General features: G+C 49.5%; 1 non-coding gene across 1 annotated transcript; it reads left to right on the top strand.

Moving 5' to 3' along the window:
* Window positions 1–6,345: 6,345 nt before the first annotated feature.
* LOC130328553 (U2 spliceosomal RNA) lies at window positions 6,346–6,535 on the top strand. Its single transcript, XR_008872501.1, has one exon. It is a non-coding gene; the product is annotated as a U2 spliceosomal RNA (small nuclear RNA).
* The last annotated feature ends 1,090 nt before the right edge of the window (window positions 6,536–7,625 follow it).

Raw genomic sequence — 7,625 nt, 5'->3', positions numbered from 1 at the left:
TGATGCTATATAATGGCAGGACCACATCATGTGCATAAAGTCAGAGTCAGGATGTCCACAACGGTGGCAAGATGAGTCTGGGCGCCTACCCATTTTAGTCAAGCGTATCGGGGTGAGGTACGACTGGTGGAACATGTACAGCTGAATCAGTCTGTTGTTGATAGAAGGTGAGACGTACAGATGTGAGGAGAGGGCATCATCCCACTCCTCATCAGTCATGTCAGCTACACAGCTCCTCCAGCGCGCCTCGACCGACAGCGGCTCCCCCCCATCTTAGCATTCAAAAGGGCAGTATATAGAGCCGATATAAGTCCCCGGGGCCCCTGAGTGGTGAACACCCCAATAACTGGGAAGTGAGAGAATGGAGCACTAGACCCAGGGAATTGTACTTGGAAGGCGTGTCTGAGCTGGAGGTATCGGTAAAATGATCGTCTGGGGACAGATTTAACGTCAATAAAGTACTGGAAGTCCCTAAAGGCACTACCATCATAGACATCACCAACGGAGATCACACCATAGGACCTCCAAAAGTGCGGATCCAGTTGGTCAGAGAAGTGCGGCAACGTAGGATCATGCCACAGTTGTCTATCCAACAGGTTGTCCGTAAAGGCAAATAAACGTTTAGCATAGGTCCAGAGTTTCAGGGCCAGTCTATGCAAAGGAAGCCAAGGGCCCCCCAGACCAACCCTACCCTCCAAGACGGGCCACAGGTGAGAGAGGTGTAGACTGTGGGCAAGGTGATGCTCACTATTGGGGAGGGGCTGCAAGGAAACCCAGTGTCTAAGATACCTGAGCTGGCCAGCCATGTAGTATAGCTGTAGATCGGGTAGTGACATACCTCCCTGAGTTCTAGGTCGTTGCAATGTGGTCAGTTTCAGCTTGGATCTATTAGAGCCCCAAATAAACGGGGGAAAGAGAGAATGCAGCTGCCTAAAAAAGGAGACTGGTACTATGGCTGACGCATGCTCTAACAGATAAAGACACTTGGGGAGGACCACCATTTTGATGAGATTAATGCGGCCCGCAACAGAAAGGGGCAGGGCAGCCCAGGTCCGGAATTTGGCACGGACATAGGATAGAAGAGGTAGAATGTTCGTCTGGTGATCCTCCCCAAACCGCCTGTTGATAATGATGCCTAAATATTTGAACTGATCTACAACCCGTAGGCCATGTAAACAATTCCCTACCGGAGAATCTCTGATGGGCATATACACCGACTTGCTCCAATTGATCCTAAGACCCGAGTAAACCCCAAAGTTGTCAATAAGGCCAATCCCCAAAGCCAGAGTGCACGCAGGATCAGACATGAATAAGATCATGTCGTCAGCATACAGGCCTACCCTATCCTCCCTCGAGCCAATGCTTATACCAGCGTATCCCGGATGCTGACGGATCCGGAGGGCCAAAGGTTCAATAGCAATAGCAAATAATAGGGGAGAGATAGGGCACCCCTGTCGCGTGCCCCTGCCCAGGGAAAAATAAGGAGAAAGAGCACCGTTGATGGACATACGCGCCCTTGGGGATCTATATAAAAGGGAAATCCATTTTATAAAGTTAGGTCCGAATCCAAATCTCCGAAGAGTCTCCAGCAGGAAGGACCACTCAACGGAGTCAAAAGCCTTAGCCGTGTCTAAAGAGGCCAGCGCCCAATCCCTCCCCCCAGTAGCACCTATTTGGGTGAGTGTCTGGACCCTCCTGATGTTATCAGATGTGGACCTCCCAGGCATAAAGCCTGATTGATCTGCATGAATGATTTCCAAAATAACTCGATTCAACCGGAGGGAGAGTATTTTAGCGAGCAACTTATAATCTAAATTGAGGAGGGAAATGGGCCTATACGAAGAACATTCCAGAGGGTCCTTATCCGGCTTCAAAATGACCACTATAGTAGCATCATAAAAGGACTCAGGCAGCACGTCAGAGGCAAACGCACAGTTATACATGGCCAGCAAAACACCGGAGACAGCTGCTCCTTGTATTGCTGGTAAACTTCCACTGGAATGCCATCGGGGCCCGGCGACTTACCTCTCGCCAGGGCACCCAAGGCATCCTCCAGTTCTTCTATAGTCAGCTCCGACTCCAGAGAGGAGGCACTGACAGCGGACAGTCGAGGGAATGTGATGTCATCCAGGTAGTCAGACAGTTCCCGTGAGGAGTATGTGGCCTGAGAGGTGTATAAATCAGAGTAGAAGGAGACAAATCTGTCAGATATCTGGGAAGTAGTGGTCAATACAGTCCCATCCACCGAACGGACCTGTAGTACCGTCGGAGACTGGGCGTTCTGGTGTATAAGGTGGGCTAGTAATCTACTGGACTGATTTCCCATCTCAAAGGCCTTCTGTTGGGTAAAAAAAAGCTAACGAGCCGCTTTCTCCTGCAAACAATGTAGGTACTATCGCCCCGCATGCAGCCATACAGTTTTATTGTCATCGGTCGGGTCAGTGATGTAAGTCCTCTCCAGGTCAGCACAACGGTCCCCCAGCTCAGACTCCTCCCTCATCGCCTCCCTTTTAATATAAGATATGGCCGATTGTAAACACCCCCGTAGGAATGCTTTAGTGGTTTCCCATACTAAAATGAGGTCGTCAACCCCATTATGATCTACAAAGAACATGGATAGTTGTACAGGTATACCATCATGAGGGCCAAATAAGGACAGCCAATAAGGATTTAATTTCCAGCTTCGGATATTAGAAGGGCCAGGGGTCTGTAGGGTCAGTAGGAGAGGGGAGTGATCGGAGACCCCCCTAGTAACATACGCCACAGCCTGGACCATAGGGAGTACAAGTGGGTTACCCAACATCATATCTATGCGCGAAAGGGAATTGCCGCTAGCGGCCTGACAAGAATATACGCGGGCATGGGGATGCAAATGTCGAAAAGTGTCCCTCCAACCTAGTTCCTGAACCAGGGCGCTTAGCGGAGTCGGGGAAGAGGAAGGAACAATGCCAACCCCTCTCCTATCCAAAGCTGGGTCCAACACATTATTGAAGTCACCCATGCAGAGAACTCTAGCCCCTGGAAAAGAGGCAGCGAAAACTGCAGCTTGGTGGAGAACCTCCAGGGCACCAGGAGGAGGGACATAAATACCCAAGAGGACATAGGGGGAATTGTCAATAAGTGAAAAAATGAAAACAAACCTGCCCTCAGAGTCAACCCGAGTGTGCCTCGCCTCCCATCTCAGGGATTTGTGTATCATAAAAGAGACTCCCCTGGAATGTGAGGTGTGGCAAGAGTGTAGCGTCCATTGCACCCAGGGCCTAGACAACCACCGAGTGTTAGGGGCAATTAAGTGCGTCTCCTGCAAACAAACCACAGTTGGTTGGTACTTACGTATAGTGGCATACACCAGAGATCGCTTACGAGGACAGCCAAGACCCCTCACATTCCACGAAAGATACCTAACATTCGCCATGTGGAGAGAGTGAAGCTGAAATGAAAGGAATGGTGAGAGAAGAGGAACAGGGGTAAAACGAGTACACGACGTGAAAGTAGAAGAGGGGGCAAGTAGGGGGGCGACAGAAGGGAGTGGAGGAGCAGGGAAACCACAGAGAAGGAACGCAGGGAGGAGGGAAAAAGGGCAGGCAGCCCGACCGGGACGTACACAAAACGAAACAGACACAAAACACTAGACAAAGACAAAACAAGAGGGTCATAAACAGATGCAACATGCAAAAGGCCAATGGCCTAAGGCCCAGAGAAGATGTATAATACGGGGGGAACCGTGTAAATCAAGGTCGCAGGGAAACGAGACCTCACAATCTGCCACCAGGGACAAACAGCAGCACCATCAATTAACTAGGGTACATAAACAAGGGGAAATACGGGTGGGCCATAATCCGGGCAATATGCCGCACAGTGTAGCGAGTATGAGCAGTTCAGAGTAACATGCAGTCCCGAGGTATCAACCGGGCTTCAAGTCCCGTCAGCAGAGCGGTAGCGGGTCATCAGAACTGCTGCAGTCACGGGTGTATGGCAGCATTCACCAGTGTATTACCAGGTCCCCTGCGGGGAAGTCCAGCATAGGGGAAAGGGATAAACGGTACAGAGAGGATGCAGGGTCCGTTGGGCACAGGGCAGCATGAGGAAGGGGTCTGCATGGGTCCGGCATGAGAGGGAGCATACAGTTACTGAGGGGCAGTACACGGGGGGGGGGGGGGGGGGGGTAAGACAGCAAGGTCGGGTGGGGTATCCAGGTGGGGTATGCAGGTACGGAGAGTAAAAGTCCACGGGTGAAGGTGGCAGTTGGGTGCTTCCCAGAGTGTATATGCTCAAGGGGGAGTAGGCCATGAGGGGACCGGGAGATGGGTACAGGGGTACACCAGGGGGCCCAAAAGCAAGTCACTGTAGACAGCAGTACTCACAGTTCACCGGCAGTCCGGGAGCTCCAGTGCAATAAACAGCAGGGCCCAGCCGGGCCCAGATGGCGTTCAGGACCTCAGCGCCTCACATTGCGCCTCCTTGAGGCCCACTCGTCAGCCTCCTGCGGGGTAATGAAGAAGATGGCCCTCTCACCGTCCACGACCCTCAGTCGGGCTGGGTACACCATAGAATAGGGTATCGCCATGTCCCTCAGCTTCCGCTTCACTGCTTGGAAGGTGGCACGCTTCTTCTGCAGGTCCTGGGAGAAGTCAGGGAATATCGACACCGGAGACCCATTGAAGGTGAGCTCTGGCAGGCGACGGAGCAGACGTAAGGCGATGTCCCGGTCGTTGCAGTTCAGCATTCTGGCTAGAAGCGGCCTCGGCGGGGCCCCTGGCGGGAGGGGGCGAGTCGGGACCTGGTGTGCCCTCTCCACCGCGAAGGTGGTAGTGAACGGGGCATCAGGCAACAGCTCACGCAGCCATTTTTCAACAAAGGAGCCGGGGTCCTGTCCCTCTGAGTGCTCCGGCAGGCCAACAATTCGGAGGTTGTTCCTCCGCAGCCGGTTCTCCAGATCGTCTGCCTTCTCTTTCCATTGCGACGCAGTGCGCTCAAGGTCTGAAATCGCAGCAGGTAAGGGCGCCACCGAGTCCTCGACTGAGGAGATACGAGCTTCAGCCTGTCTCACCCTGTCTCGGAGGTTGTGCAGGTCCTGCCTGATTAGGCCAATATCAATCTTCACCTCCTCCAGCATACTCGTCAGGGAAGTTTTGCACATGGTAATGGCAGCCAGAAGTTGCGCAGACACCTCGCTTAGGGTCATCTCCCCCGGGGCAGCGGCCAGTGTAGAGGGAGTCTCCGGGCGGGAGTCAGCGACCGGCTCAGCAGGAGCGGAGGAAGAAGGCCCGGCGCCATCTTGGTCTTGGCCGCGCGCGAAACCCTGCAACTTCGCGGCTGCCGCCACACCGCTCTTATTAGCTGGCATGATGGACCCCACCGATCCACTGCGGTTCCGAAGTCTCTGAGGCAAAGTTCTGAGGTCCAGGATGAAAACAGGATGCTAAACAACACGGTTCAGAGCGGAGCAAGTTCAGCATGCGTCCGTTCGGCTCAGCGTCCAAGCCACGCCCCCCTGTCCTCATGCTTTTAATCTTCCCCAACAATACAAGATTTTAGAGAAAATTTTCAACCTGTACAACTTTAACGGAAAAAGTATTAATGAAATAACTAATAGCAAAAAACTGCTAACATATATTAAAGAAAGTGGTTTTATTGCCCCTGTGAATAATTTTAATGAAGAGAAATGCAGGAAAATATGGAAGATGGCAAATATGATTTATCTTTTTAATTCACAGAAAGATCTTGCCTGGAGCTGCATACACGAGTGTCTTCCATGCCGGGCATTCCAGCACCGAAGAAGGATGGCCAACACTGCAGTATGCCCGAGGGAGGGCTGCCAGGAACCCGAGACCGTGTACCACCTTTTCTGGACTTGTTTTTATGCAAAAAGGATATGGACTAAAATACTCCCTCTGGTGAAGAAGATAACAGAAATAAAGGACTTAAACTCTGCAGCTGTTTTTTATGGATGTCTGGAATGCCCAATACGGACTCAAGAGATAATAGCATGGAAGATCATAAACTGTGTTAAAGCAGCTCTATGGAATGCCAGAAACATTTTACTTTTTAAACATGAGATTTTATCTGTGAATGATGTTTTAGCTCTTTGTTTTAGTGATATGTACCAGTACTTTTTATTAGACAAGAAATATTATCCTTTATTAGCTAGAAAATGGTATTATAATGAATGGAACGCCCTTTTGTAAAGCCACCAAGTGCCCATTTTAAGTGTATTATGATTGTATTTATGTGAACTTTTATTGTTATATGTGATTTTATTATCAAAATTTGTTTTTATTGGAAAAAATTATATTTAAAAATCATAATGAACTTTATAAAATTTTATGAATTCTAAATAAAAAGATACCCCTCAGGGGTAGCCAAGTTAAAAAAAAAAAAATCTGTTCTTATCAGTTTAATATCTGATACGTCCCCTATCTGGGGACCATATATTAAATGGATTTTTGAGAACGGGGGCCGATTTCGAAGCTTGCTTCCGTCGCCCTATGCATTGACCCGATATGGCAGTATCTTCGGGTACAGTGCACCACCCCCTTACAGGGTTAAAAAGAAAGATTCCTACTTTCATTGCTACCTGCTTGCTGGCTAGCCAGCTAGCCAGCCCTGTGGGCCTTGCTGCTGCTGCAGCCAAAAAACAAAAGGTGTTGCTGCTGCTGCTTCTGCTTCTGCTTGTGTCTGGCCGCTGTTGGAGCGTCCAGGCACAGGACTTCTGCTGCTGCTGACTAAATGGCCTCCTTAATTGGATCATCTGAGCAGCCAGCACACCTGTGCAGGTAGGTAGGGCATGACATGATAGGCAGCTGCCTTATAGCGGGTGGGTGCTGAATGTTCCTAATTGACAAAATAAGATTAATGCTTATGAAGAAATATAAAATCTCATCCCTTCCCCAATATCGCGCCACACCCCTACCCCTTAATTCCCTGGTTGAACTTGATGGACATATGTCTTTTTTCGACCGTACTAACTATGTAACTATGTAACATAACATGGGGGGTCTCCTGGCTGTTCACACAGGTGTGTCATTGCTGTACATTGACCATGCATTGCTTCTGTGGTATTGCAAAGGCAAAGACAAATGCTTCCAGCCATCCATTGCACTAATGGATTGGTCATCAGCTGGCTGTCTATGTCCCGCATCAATATAGACCAAAGTACAGAGGGTTAGGCTATGCTATTGTGCACCTACCTAATGCATCAGAAGGTGTGAGGCCCTTGCTAAATTCTGTGCACAGACTTTGAGATCTATGCTTTAGACTGTATCTAAACCTGCTCCAACATGGACTGACATTCTGGCCTACTTTCAGCCGATGCGACTTGTCTGTCGCTGAACAGTCGCTTTTTATGTATTCAGCACCTATGTATAATGTTGTAAAAATGCTCTAGAAGCTAAAGTCGCAGAAATGTCACACATATTTGGCCTGCAACTTTCTGTGCGACAAATTCAGACAGGAAAAATCAGTATAAATCCTCAGAAAATTATCCCCCAGTGTCTCCATCTGCTGGCGGTATTGAATAAGCATTGCTGCACTGATAGGGTATGCATTAGACGAAAAAAAAGAAGAAAAAGAAGAATAATACGCCCAGAAAAGAGGCGAAAAGGAGAAAAACGTAAAAAAACGTG

Source organism: Hyla sarda, unplaced genomic scaffold, assembly GCF_029499605.1.
Source record: "Hyla sarda isolate aHylSar1 unplaced genomic scaffold, aHylSar1.hap1 scaffold_31, whole genome shotgun sequence".
Taxonomy (NCBI): Eukaryota; Metazoa; Chordata; class Amphibia; order Anura; family Hylidae; genus Hyla; species Hyla sarda.
This window is presented reverse-complemented; position numbering and strand designations above follow the sequence as displayed.